This window comes from Chinchilla lanigera, unplaced genomic scaffold, assembly GCF_000276665.1.
Source record: "Chinchilla lanigera isolate Chin_1 unplaced genomic scaffold, ChiLan1.0 scaffold00093, whole genome shotgun sequence".
Taxonomy (NCBI): Eukaryota; Metazoa; Chordata; class Mammalia; order Rodentia; family Chinchillidae; genus Chinchilla; species Chinchilla lanigera.
The window spans coordinates 2057384-2070731 of NW_004955494.1; the positions used below are offsets into that span (position 1 = coordinate 2057384).

At 42.6% G+C, this 13348-nt stretch overlaps 1 long non-coding RNA gene across 1 annotated transcript in view; it reads left to right on the forward strand.

Annotated features, from left to right (window-relative positions):
* LOC102015536 overlaps positions 1 to 12899 on the forward strand; it is a 28099-nt gene extending 15200 nt beyond the window's left edge. The window contains exons 2-3 of the long non-coding RNA XR_264105.2: positions 10251 to 10436; positions 12721 to 12899. This is a non-coding gene — a long non-coding RNA (uncharacterized LOC102015536). The remainder of the gene's footprint in view (positions 1 to 10250; positions 10437 to 12720) is intronic.
* Positions 12900 to 13348: the final 449 nt, after the last annotated feature.

Below are 13348 nucleotides of genomic sequence, written 5' to 3' on the forward strand. Positions count from 1 at the left end.
CCTCCCCAACATTCCCAGTATTTTTTTTTTCAGTACTGGGGATCAGTCATCCGGAGCTCTCATTCATGATAGGCAAGCACTCTACTACCAAACTACATCTGTAGCCCTTTTTAGCTTTGAGTTTGAGACAAGGTCCTGCTAAATGAATCAAACTAGGCTTGACCTTGAGGTCCTTCTACATCAGCCTCCCAAGTAGCTGGGATTACAGGAATGGCCTCAATATGCTTTCTCATTAAGGCTAAGGAGGCCTTCTCAACAACTTTTGTCTTTTGCATGAAAGCTCATGATTTATGTTGTGTCTCTGTGTGGTCACCATATCCATAACTGAGTATGCAGCTTAACCTCCCCACCTCCTACTTCTAAAACCCACAAACACATCTTGCTGCAAGGTTTGGAAGGAAGATTGGTCACAGAACTTTGAATATAGTAGTAGGTTTTTATTTTGTAACTTCATAAAATATCTGCAGTTCTCACATCATAGAACTGAACTGTGACTTTTTTGCAGTTTATGTGGTAGATATAATAAACTCAGAAAAATTGATCATATTTTTGTTGGCATAGCATAATACAAGGTTTGATCAAACGATCTGCACTTGAATTCCAGCTCCATATCTTAAAGCTTTTCTATTACAGGTAAATTACTTGATTGCTCCAAACCTTGGTATTTTCATCTGGGAAATGAAGACAATAACTTCACACTTGCATCACAGTTTGGTTTGGCACGGCACCCGGCAATAGTAAGCTAGATAAGTGGTAGTTATTTTTGTTATAATGCTGATCGCACACACACACAAACACTATGCATACACGTTTCTTTGTAATTTTGAGGTACATGTGCCCCTTCCCCACAAAACCATGAGTACCCTAAATGGAGTCTGAAAGATTTGAGAGTTGCATTCTAATTCTACATTTTCCCCACACAGGCACACACATCCACCCTCATTTTCTTTACACATAAGACAGGTGTCCTGAAAAGTTCTTCCTTAAGCAATTCGCCTTTGTAAAAGCCAGTGACTCCAAAGGTAGGTGCTTGACAGGTGAGGAGTGAATATGAAAGGGAGGTTGCCTGGGCACAGCCTGGCTGAAACGGGGGGGGGGGCGTGAAGAATGCCAAGTGCCGTCCATGTCTTACTCAATCTACTTTTTAATCTTCCTGATGGCTATGCTTCAAATTTCTCTGAGGTTCTGATGACAGTCATAACTTTAGCCCAGAAAAAATGCATTTCTGGGACACACACATGAAGGTTTGCAACCAATTTTAATGGGTTCAAGACCTCTCCATGGCTGTTCTGTGGATCACAAATTAAAATGCTGCTATGGCTTATATCTAGATGTCCCCCAAAGCCTCATGTGCTCATGTGTGGGGCTTTAGGAATTACTGGCTCATGGGTGTGATACTGGCTCATGGATGTGTGATACTGGATTGGTCTACTGATTGGTTAGCATAGTTCTGGGTGTGACTGATGGACTTACTGAAGAGGGAAGACCCACCCTGAGTATGGGTGGCACCAACCAATAGGCTTGTAGCCTGGATGGAATAAAAAGGGAAAGAAGTAAGGCTTGTTGCTTCTTCCCTGCCATGCCACCCTGCCTTGAGTCTGGCCAACTGTGGACTGAAACCTCTATGAACTGTGAGCTGAAATAAACTTTTCCTCCTTTAACTTGTGGGTGTTGTATATTGTGTCTCAGCAATGAGAAAGTAACTAAGTCAGATGCACTGTTCGTGGGGTCCACTTGTTTTTGCATATGTGTTTAAAGAGCAGCCCGAAGCTAAGGAGAGGAAAGGTGCCGCCCACCTGCACCCTGGAAGCCTAGTGCAGGGTGTACTGGATGGGTGTGATTTGGAGGCAGCGCAGAGGCCAGCTAGACCCTACCAGAGAGTAGGATCCTGATCTGTCGATAGGAGAGAAAGGAGGAGATTCCCTTGGAGGTATAGGAGGGTTCAGTTACCGCAGGTAGTGGGTAGCAGTGAAGGAAAGAGAAATTCCAAGGGTGATACCCGTAGAGGGGCAAGTCTGCCTCATAGTTCACAAGAGAGCCAGAGTGGAAGACTTGGGAGTCAATATAAAACCCCAGATGATTAAACCTGCAGGATTAGCTAAGAAATTACACAAAACATGTACAGTGTGAGAGAAGATGGGGGCCAGATCAGAGCTGTGGGAACACCAATGTGAAAAGCCATTTGTAGGTCTCAGGCTTGTGTCCCCTGTTCCACGATTGTCCTATCTATAAGTTTTCCTTAGCTCAGATCACTTTGTTCTACTTTTGTTAGTGTATTTTGAAAAGAAGCACATTATCACAACAAGAAATGAAAAAGTAGTATCACTTGCCATAAATAGAAATCCTAAAAACAGTTACCAATAAAAACATAGAAACAAAAATCTGTTTGTGCATTCTGGATGGTTCAGAAGAAAACTCTAATTTTTAGCCCTTCTCTTTCAGAAAAGGAAGATTAGCAAGCCCGGGAGAGGTGCTAATGCTACACTTACTAAACTGGGTTGTTCTCTTTGTTTAAGTTAGAAACATCGGAAGAGAAGAGAGAATCAACTTTTATACTACATAGCTCGCATTCTAATTTGGTGCTGGCAGCGCTCAGATCTAGAACACTGCATCCTATTTTATGCGGTGTTCACACTCTGCTTGTGATCTTGTACCATCTAAAACTGTCCCCCCTGCCACCATTGCTGTGAATCCTGCACACTGAGAAAACCAAGAGTGATGGAATCATGGCGTCTACGCAGGTCCAGGAAAGGAGCGGTCAGTTCAGGAGGCTCAGGAAGGCCAGGAAATCCAGGGTCAAAATGCATTCCTTGAATCTGGCCACCAAGGACATGGTATCAACAATGTTTGGGTTTTTTTGTTTTTTTTCCCTGGTACCAGGAATCAAACTCACAATGCTGCACTTGCCAGGCAGGCGCTGTACTGCTGAGTTAAATCCCCAGCCCCAAATGTATTTGGGTTTTGTTTCTTTTTGTTGTTGTTGTTGGTACCAGGAATCGAACTCAGGACCTCACACTTGCCAGGCAGGCGCTGCACCGCTGAGCTATATTCCCGACCCCTCAACAATGTAATAGTACAGCCCAGGAAGTGACAGAACATAGCCGGTGGAAGAGTGGATGAGCAGTGATGACAACAACAAGCATGGAGGAGCTTGGCTGTAAAGGGAAAAAGAGAACAAGGGAGAGATAAGAGAGTCAAGGAGACATTTTGCTTCCTTTTGTAAAACACGGGATACATTTGAACATGCTTTACCTGTTGGGAAAGAGGTGCACGCACAGCTCTAAGTCCTAGAAAGAGGTGATAATAGGCAGATCAAGGTCACAGTTTGGGGGAAGATGGGAAGGGTTCAGGTCAAGGGTAGTTTCCTTACTGTGCTTAGCTTTGAAGGCAGGAGGTGAGGACACATGCAAGCAAGGTGACTGCTTGACTGCAGAAATGGGAAGTGGACAGAGTTTATGTCTGGAACCTGGTTTCCCTCTGTCAGTGGAAGGTGAGGTTATTTCTGAGGTCAAAGGAAAAGCTGACTGAAGGCTGACCTACTGACTCTCCACTGAAATAAGTACATTAGCCAAGGTTCTCCAGAGAAATAGCACCAACAGGATGTATATGTACATCAGAGGGGAAGAGAGGGGAGGGGAGGGAGAATTTCTAAGGAATTGGTTCATGCAGTTACGGTAAGACAAAAAATCTGCAGGGTAGCCTGGCAGGCTAGATACCCAGGGAAGGTTTGATGTTGTAGCTTAAGTTCAAAGGCAGACTAGGCAGAATTCCTTACTTCCTTCCAGTCCTCTGATTGAATGAGGCCCACCCACATTAATGGATGGTATTCTGCTGGACTGAAAGTCTACTGAATTACCTGCTGGTCTTACCTTTAAAAAATGCCTTCCCAACAATGTCCAAGCTGGTGTTTTACTAAATATCTGGGTCTTGTGGCCTGGTCAAGTTGACACATAGAATTAAACACAAAGAATATGGTCTCTGTGGCGGATGACAACTGGTGGTCAACTTGTAACACCAAGATGAACTGAACCAGCGTGGTGCTTGATGTGGGAGGCCCACCTGGGGATTGTTGCCAGCAGCATACAAGGCAGAACTGGAGAAGAAGTTGAGGCTGTTGAGGCTGAGAGAGGCTGTTAGGTGCTGAGAGATGCTGTTGGGTGCTGTTAGAAGCTGTAAGGAGCCGTTGGTTCTCTTGGAGGAGCTTGTCATGCTGGCTATCCTGATAAACTCCATTGTTTTCATCATCCAAGGAGCTCTGGACCTTGTTGTCGCTAAGAACAGCTTCAGTTCACTTTGGGGGAGCTCTGGTCCTCACTCTGAGCATCGCTTCCTGGCTCCGGAGGGGAAGATGGTACATTGCTCAGTCTCCTGGAGAAGCTTGTCACATTGGCTTTCCTGAAGGAAACTCGGCTGCCCTGATCATCAGAGGAGCTGGGACCTCAATGTCGCTGAGGATGGCTGTGGTACTTTTCAGGGGAGCTCTGGTTCTTATTTTGCACATCACTGCCTGGCTCCAGTGTAGATTCTTCAGCCTCCTAGCACAGATCTTTCATCCTGCTGGCTCAGACTTCCTAGATTCCACCACTGACCTTTGGGCCTTCCCAGTGCGGATCCATGAAACAGACCTGCATGAGACACTGTCATGGGCTGTAGGCCTCCAGCTGGACTCATGGGAGGCATTGTTATGGGCTCTAGGTCTTTAGCTGAATTTATGCAGGACATTTCCATGGGATCCAGGCCCTCAGCTAGTTTCCTTGGTCTTAGTATGTGGACAGATTTCCTGCACTCTCTTTGTATATGATTCTCTGGGTGACTATCATAAATAATCTTATAAACTATGTGTCTTGTATTATATTGTTCCCCTTGCAAAAACCCCAAACTACAACAATCTCAAATTTATCACTAGAAAAGCAGTGATACAGACAAAGATGGGGCTATAGGATATAGAGCAAATCCTTTGGATTCTAGGAGGTTCTGACTCTGTTGACTACAGAACTCCTGATGGAGCCCGAACAGATAAAATACCATAGAAGAGCCATGGCACGGGAGACCAACCCACAGTCAAGGGCAGCATCACATTAGCATAGATAGATAGACCCTATGAAAATGAACCTTCTAAATGCAAATTCTGATTATGAAGCTCTTGTTAACAAAACAGCTGCCTCTTAAGTAGCAGAATGTAGATGCTTCAGAGATAAATTCTATGATTATCATTCACTCTTTCTTCTTCCTTTATTTTTAACATGAATCAAAAGCATATATACTTATCTCACTGGGATCAATTCATTTATTTACTTTATTTCCAAGGTTACCTTTTCTCAGTCATGGGATTTCCATTGGGGCTTATTCCTTTGTTTGCTCACAAGCCAGGGGTCTTTCCACATCTATCCTGTCCTTGGCAGGAATCCTTGGAGAGTAGCCTGGTGGTAAGCCACCTGCTCTGGGTTGAGGGTGGATCTATTCTAGTCATAGACTTTGTGATCTGGACAAAGGAATTGAGTATGTGCCTGTCAAATTGTCAGGCAATACTAAATTTGGCGAGCCAGCTGAATTCTAGCAGAAAAAGCATGCAAAATAAGGTTTAGCAATTGAGGAAAAATTGGCCCACAGGGAAAAAAAAACAATTGAATGAAACTCAATAGGAATTACATGGCCATAGAATTCTAACTTGAGACTTGCAACTAGCTATGTGACCTTGTAGAATGGGAGCTGTTACTCAAATATAAAACAGAAAGTTATACCACACCAGAACATTTTGGAACCAATGAGTCTTTGAGAAGAAGCCCCGCCCCATGCCTAGGCTCTATGTACATTAGAAAAAATGATTTCTTCCAACTTTAAAATGCTTATGGTTTTTGAGGTTCATTTCTGCTGGGCCTCCCATCACCACAGTCAGAATTGCTCACCCCCTCCAGTCCCACCAGCCCCTGGTCATCTCTTGGTTGCCCTTGCTTCACCCACCCCACATGGTTTACCTGTCTGATTCCTCTTCTGGGTTATTAGCCCCTTGATAGGCGCACCTAGCTTCAGCACAGGTGTAATTATCACAGGTGTGATTACATTTCAGTCTGTGGTTGGTTGAATCTATATGCAGAACCGTGGGTGTAGAAGGCTGATTATGTTGGTTCAAGTTTACACCCCCACCCCAGGTTCTCTTCTCATTATTTATCCAAATTCAGCAACCTTTATAAAATTGTAAAAGGCAGAAAGTGAAAACAGTTCTTCAGATCTTTGACCAGCACAAACTATAAGGAGAAAATGCCTTGTACCTGGACACTTGCGGTTGAAGAAAGATCACAACTACTTTGGCTTTGTTTTAAATATATATCCCAGTAAGTCTGTGGACAACTAAAATATTAAGAGGATTTCGTGTGGATTTCTGCCCAGTTGCATCTCCTTCCATTCTGCATGTGTGCAGTTGACCTGGAACTCAAAATTTCATGAAGATTTTGTGTCTTCTTGAAGTCCAATCAAAATCACTTCAAATTCAATGCTGTCCATGAGTACATTAGCAAAGCTTCCTCATTTCAGGTCACGAGTGACTATATCTGCTTATATTTTCTGTGGTTAATCCCACTCTTTGTGGAACCGATTGGGGCTACGATGAAAGTTCAGTGATAACTACCCTGCTCCACATTGGCTCAAACCCACTCATAAAACCTATGGGTACAAATCATAAGCTGAAAAGGTGTCCCAAAGTACTACCAGGTATCCTTGTTTCACCATTTTATCTACAAAGATCCTATAAATGACACTTAAAAATATTTTCTAAAGTATATAGCTATATTTTCCCACAGTAGCCCCTAAAGCTTGGCAGCCAAGTCATCTATTAACATATGAATGAAACAAGGCTTGCGGCACAGCTTCTTAGCATGCACATGCTGGTCCTGGTACCAATGGCGTTCCTTTCCAAATGTTCACAATCTGCTGCTCCTGCTTCTGAAGCTCAGTCACGTGTCACTTACCAATGGGGATATGTTCTGATGTATTTGAGGGTGATTTTGCAATTTTGGAAACATCACAGAGTGCTTACACAAGCCTAAATGGTATAAGCTCCTGCATGGTGAGGCTGTGTGGTGTAGCCTATTGCTTCTAGGCTATAGACCTGTACAGTGCTCCTGAATTGAATACCATAGACAATGATAGCACAAAGGCAAATATTTGAGAGCTAAATAGAGATAAGGTACAGTAAAAATACTAGGCAAAGGGAATCTTTTAGCTCCTTTACAATTGTCCAGGACCACCATCATGTATTTGTCCCATCATTAACCAAAATGTTGTATTGTATTGACTAAATTGAACTCAGACCATGCCCTGGAATTGAGTCTCACCTGCCTTTCCTTTCTTGAGATACCATCTGTGGCCATCTCGAATCTTTTTTTTTTGTCTTTTTGAGACAGGGTTTTGCTATGCAGTTCAGGCTGGCCTTGAGCTCACTTTGTAGCCCAGGCTGGTCTCGAACTCCCAACGATCCTCCTGCCTCAGCTTCCTGAGTGCTGGGACTACAGGCGTGTGCCATCATGCCGGGCTTCCAATCTTATTTGACTCTTTCATGACTCCTCAAAGACTGTGACTTTGAAATCATAGTATAAGTTTAAATGAATCAAGTTATTGAGGCTTGAACATAAACCTTTGAGGCTGGCCTTACAAGGTATGGCAGGCTCATAGATTCTCCTTTAGAGACAAGTTCTCCAATCAGAGATTGGTGACTATTTCTTCTTATTTTTTTTGCTACCTGGTTCTTCAGGATTAGATGATTTAACAGGCTTTTGTCACATTGAACATCTTCAACTGTAGTGGTTGATTGATTATGTTACCTTGAGAAGTTTAGTTTAAACTTGGCTCAGCAATTTGCTCAGCAATTCTATACCCTAGGGTGTAGGGGACTCTCCCTAGGGTGGATCATCACCTAGATGATATAAAAGGGAAATGAAGAAGGACAGAGGAACTTCCATTCCTTTTGGAGGAGCTCCAGTCTTCACCTTCAGCTTGGACTTTGTCTCCTGGCTTCCTAGTGCAGACTCTTCGGCTTCCACCTTGGATCCTTCAGCCTTCCTTTGCAGACTCATTGGCCTCCTGGTACAGACTTGCACGGAACTCTGCAGTGAACTCCAGACCCTGGACTGATTCCTTCGGTCTTCGGTGTGCAGACAAACTCTGCAGCTTCCTCATACAACTCTTTGGCTGACCATCATAAGCCAATCTTGTTATTTCTTATACATTTGTACATCTTGTGTTATATCTATTTCTCTAGTAAAGCTCTGACTGAGGAGAAGCTGCTTATCTTCATGTGAAGATGTTTAAAATTTTTTTCTCTAATTGACCTGGAGAGTCAATACCTCTTGCTAGTCTGATCTTTTGCTGGGGAACATATGAAGGCCTTGAATGATAGCTCCAGCATCAAGAGTCCAAGCTAATTCTCCCAAAGTGCCAAGGACTTAGAAGAACATCTTCTAAATCAAAATGCCAGAGTTAGGAGTGAAGGCCCCAGCACTGCCTCACTCCTTCTCTGATAATTCTTCAGGTTGTTCCCGAGGAGAAAGTGCCAAAACACAAGATGACTGGAAAATATCCTCATGGCAGAAAGAGTTTTCCTCTACTCCTGTACTCCTCATTCAGAATGTAAGCCTTGGAATTGATGGGAGACAGCCATGTTCTTGTTTCTGAACTGGAATAAAGTGATAAACATCCCAATTTTTAGAGAACCAAGCCAGGCTTTGTCTTTTCCCACCTGACTCTAGAGCTCCAAAGTTCTTTCCAAAGAGTGGCCATTATGGAAACCCATCTCAGGGGCAGAATATCAAAGTTTGAGTCTTAAAGAGGTAGTTTAGAGATAAAGCAGTCACACTGCCTCCTTTTAGCTACATCCCCCCCCCCACCATAAGACCTAGCTGGAAGAGAATCAGCCTTGAAAACTAGAGATCAAAAAAATCTGTCCTAGGGCTGGGGATTTAGCTCAGCGGCAAAGCGCCTGCCTGGCAAGTGCAAGGTCGTGAGTTTGGTTCCCGATACCGGAGAAAAACCAAAAAAAAAAAAAAAAGAAAAGAAAAAAAATCTGTCCTTGCCTCATCTGCCATTACTACCCCCTTGCTCATTGGCTCCTTTGTAAGGCAGGTGAGGGAGGGAGAGGCCAATCTGAGCTGGCATTTTTGATCTCTACTTTTCAAGGCTGATTCTTTTCTGGCTAGGAGAGAGAGTAGGTAAAGATATGGAAGCTCGAAGTGATGACTTAGCTAAGGTCGCACACTCAGGAGAGTAGAGCAGGCCCCTGAGGGCAGGGATTTGCAATTCTGGGCTCCCTTCATTGTAACGGGCAATGCTTCCTTGGCTCCTGAGTTGTATTTCCTCTGTCAGCTTTTATTTCTGCCCTTTCCAATGTGAAAGTGCTTTCTCTTCCAAGACAATAGTGAAACAGAATGGAGTTTGAATAATTCTGGCTTCTGCTAATATCATGCCACATTTTCTAAGAGTGGGAATATATAAGGTGGTAAATTTAGACACAGGGAGGCTAGCCATGGGAAGACAAGGTAGATGAAGACCGATTAGGCACAGGTGGGACACAAAAATACCAGTGAGGTCACCGTTCACCACAGGCAAAGGATACGGCCAGAGAGTGCTATTGCTCAAAAGCCAAATTGATACTGGGATGTATTTATAGAAGGATGACATGCAGAGCTCAGGAAGCAATCATTAGGCTACAATCTACTAGTCAGATCTCTATTAAATATGATGCTCGACATATCTGTCACACTTTGAAGAGACTACCCAGAGGGAGGAGCGAAGCTATGGAAATCATAACTTAGAGTACAAGTTAAAGAATTTGGGTTGCTGAAGGCAACAGTTTTCACAGATTCCACCCATAGTCTGATTGCTTGCACAAGTAAGAGGAAAGATGGGTAAAGAAGAGGGGAATTTTCTCAGCCACAAATTTCCCTCCAACCAGCTGGCCACTCAGCATAGAACTTTAGAAGTCAGTGCTGTTTCTTGCTTTCCTCTCAGGGTTAAGGTTCCCTGTTAAGAGTCTCCCTGTAAAGACTTGAAGTCTTGTGGAGTCAGTTCTCACCAAGGCTGGCTTCTCCTCTAGTGTGGGGTCCTGCTGTGTAAGTTTCCCCTCCAGGTAGTTATGGGCAATTCAAGAGCACAGTGGTTGAACACCCCAAAACTCTCCATAGCAATCCCCTGGCTCCACTTGCTTTCTGAATTTGCTTTCAGCCTATATAGGAAAGATTTTCTCCCTCTGTCTTTACCAGAACGCTGTGGGAATCTAAGTTGCTCCTATCTTACCCCTGTACCTGAGCTGCTTTAGAAACCAGCACACCAAATATGATGGAAGTATATAGGTCAGCCACAGAGACCCAACATTGATTTCCAGAAGTTAAACACACAGGATTCTTCTGACTTGAGATATGTTTTGTGCAGTTCTCCCACACTGTAAGGTAAGATGATTTTAAAGCAATGCTCTTCCATGCTTTGCTTTGCTCTTTCATAATGCACAAGCTTACCTCTGTGCCCCAGAAATGAAGAACAAAGACACACAAGCATGTCATCGTTGGGATTACATACTAAATTCTTGCAGGTCAGTGACTGAAAGTAGAAATGTCCCAGAGCTGGCTTTCTCCATCTCTCCCAAAAAGAAATTTCTAAGGAAAAAATACCAAGACATTGCTTCTTAGCAGCAGTTGGAGAATATCAAAAGCAGAGTCCAAGCCTGACGCTAGGGGCCAGGGCTCCCCAGGAGCATGGATTTGGCTTGTTCTGTTTGACCACTTAGCTCAGGAGCTCTTTTCAAGAGAGCTCGGGGACATACAGTCCAAGGAAGTGCTGGGTATGGCAGAAAATGGCCCAGTCCCCAAGTCTATGCCATCAGAATTGCAGATCAAATATATGAACATACAGGCCATGAAGGGTCCCACCTCCAAACACCATTAACATATACATTTAGTGATGAAGTTTCTAATACATGAAATTTGTAGGACATATTCAAAACACAGCATGCCAAACACAGGCTTAGCAACTGGATAGACTTGGGATTGAATATCAGTTCAGTCAGTCCCCTTCACCCAGCACAGGGGGAGCCTCAACTACATCTAGACAAAGCCACACACCTGCCAGAAACTGCTTGTCTCCTATAGGATCAAACTACATGTCTCGTGTTCCCCCCTTTATATTTTATCTTGCACATCTTGCTACACCAACACAGGGATTGATCTTGACTGTTTTAATGATTGTCTGATGTTCTACTACAGGGCCATATTGATTTTTGTCATTTCCAAGGATGGTCAAATTGTTTATGATTTTTGCTATAGCCAAAAAAAAAAAAAAAAGAAAGTTCTGCAATAAATATCTTTGTACAAATAATCTGTAAATGAATATAGCTGCAGTAAAATTCCCAGAAAGAGAATTTCTGCAAGGGCTTTTAAAATTTTGATCCCCACCCAATAATGGTGCCCAAGAAGGCTTTGCTCTGACAAGACACAAGGAGGGGAGGACAGCGGGCTGAGTGAGGAAGGCACTAGCAGTGGCTTTTGTTACCCTTTCACTCTCCCACAAAGCATTGTTGCTGCTATTTTGAGGGTCCTCGGGTGCCGACTCCCCTGAAGATGAGAGCACAGCTGAGCTTTTTGCAGAGGGGATGTCTGTCCAAATCTGGGCTTATATTTGGCAACCCAGTGACATGCTCCCTGCATTTCCAGGGGACTCTTGGCTTCCCTCAGCAGGGACCTATTTGTGGCTGAATATTTTTCTGGCCTTTCAGCCCTCATGTCTGTTCTGCAACCTCTTCTGAGATTTGATGTGTTGATTCCCTGAGCAAACTGTGAGATACAAACCCCCAAACTGGAATCTGATACTCTCTGTCATTTGGGAAAGCACAAGAGTAAACATAGTAAAAGCTTAAATAGGAACAGTTAATGCTTAATTTTTTTTGATCAATTTTGCATGCCTATATCTGGTAATCTGAACAACTACTTTGAAGATAACAATATGCAATATAACAACCATTATTGATTTCCTATCATCTTGCTTTGAAATTCTGTATCATTTTTAATGTTTTTTAAATTCTCCATTTTTTTTTTTTTTTTTTTTTTTTTTGTACTGGGACTTGAACTCAGGACCTTACACTTGCCAGGCAGGCACTATGCCTCTGAGCTATATCCCCAGTTTAAATTCTCTTTAAAAGCTTAAATATTTTGTAATGAAAATAAAGTGCTGGGTGTTGCAGCACTTAATATTTAAGCTTTTATTATGGAAAATGGCAAGGATATATAAAAATAGGAAAAATCACATGCTCTGCTTCTATGTTTCCTCCCACCTACCTTCAATTATTATCAACTGGTGACCCTTCTTGTTTCTTTGTACCCACCAAGTCTCTATCCCCTATATTAGGGAAGCAAATCCCACACATCCTATCATTTCATCCACAGCTTATCATTTCATTCATATTTAAGTGTCTAACTTTAAAATATAAGTTCTTCTCAAAAAGATGTACTCACAAATTAACATACATAAACTAATTAACAATAATTTCACTATATTCAATCCAGTTGGTGTTCAAATTTCCAATTGCCTCATAAAAAATTAAACATGACTTTTAAATGTCAGGAAAGCAAATATTCAGTGCCAGGAGAATTGAGTTCAAGTCTCTGATTTGTCTTTTTCCCCATGGGTGGCTTTAGATAACTCTCTGCCTTTCATTTGCCCCTTTTTAAAAAAAAATTGTAGGTCTGGAAAACATCAAGAAATCTAATTATTTTCAGAGGATGCTGATCAGGAGAAGAAAAGAAGAGGAAAAAAAAAGCTTCCTGCAATAATTGAAACTGGCATCAACTTTTATATAACTTCCAAATAGTAGTGATTGGATCAATAAATGCCCACTGAACTCAATAAAAGTTACAAAATCTGTCTACACTTACCCCATGAAAGAGATGTGTTCATATCGGAGGATATCCTTGTCATCTCTTCTTGGTAGATAAGTGCTTTTCAAAATGAAGGAGATATAGGAGCTGCTCTCAGTTTAAGCCGTGTGTGTGTGTTTGTATGTATGGATATGTTGCTAGCGATTGAGCACAGGGCCTCCTTCATGTTACACAAGTACCACTGAACCACCCTCCAACCCTAGAAACTAATCCTAATACTCTATTTATTTAAAATACACAGGCACTCCTTTAAAATAATCTTACATGAGGAGACTAGAAATGGGGACAGGAGAAAGGAAGAAAGAAAGAAAGAGGATTTGCCAATGGTTCTGTAAGCCAAGTGATGCCACTGGAAGCTGTAGTGTCACATGAGATAATAGGCACACATATAAACTATAAAGTACCATCAAACCATTTTTAGAAAAATGAGGATC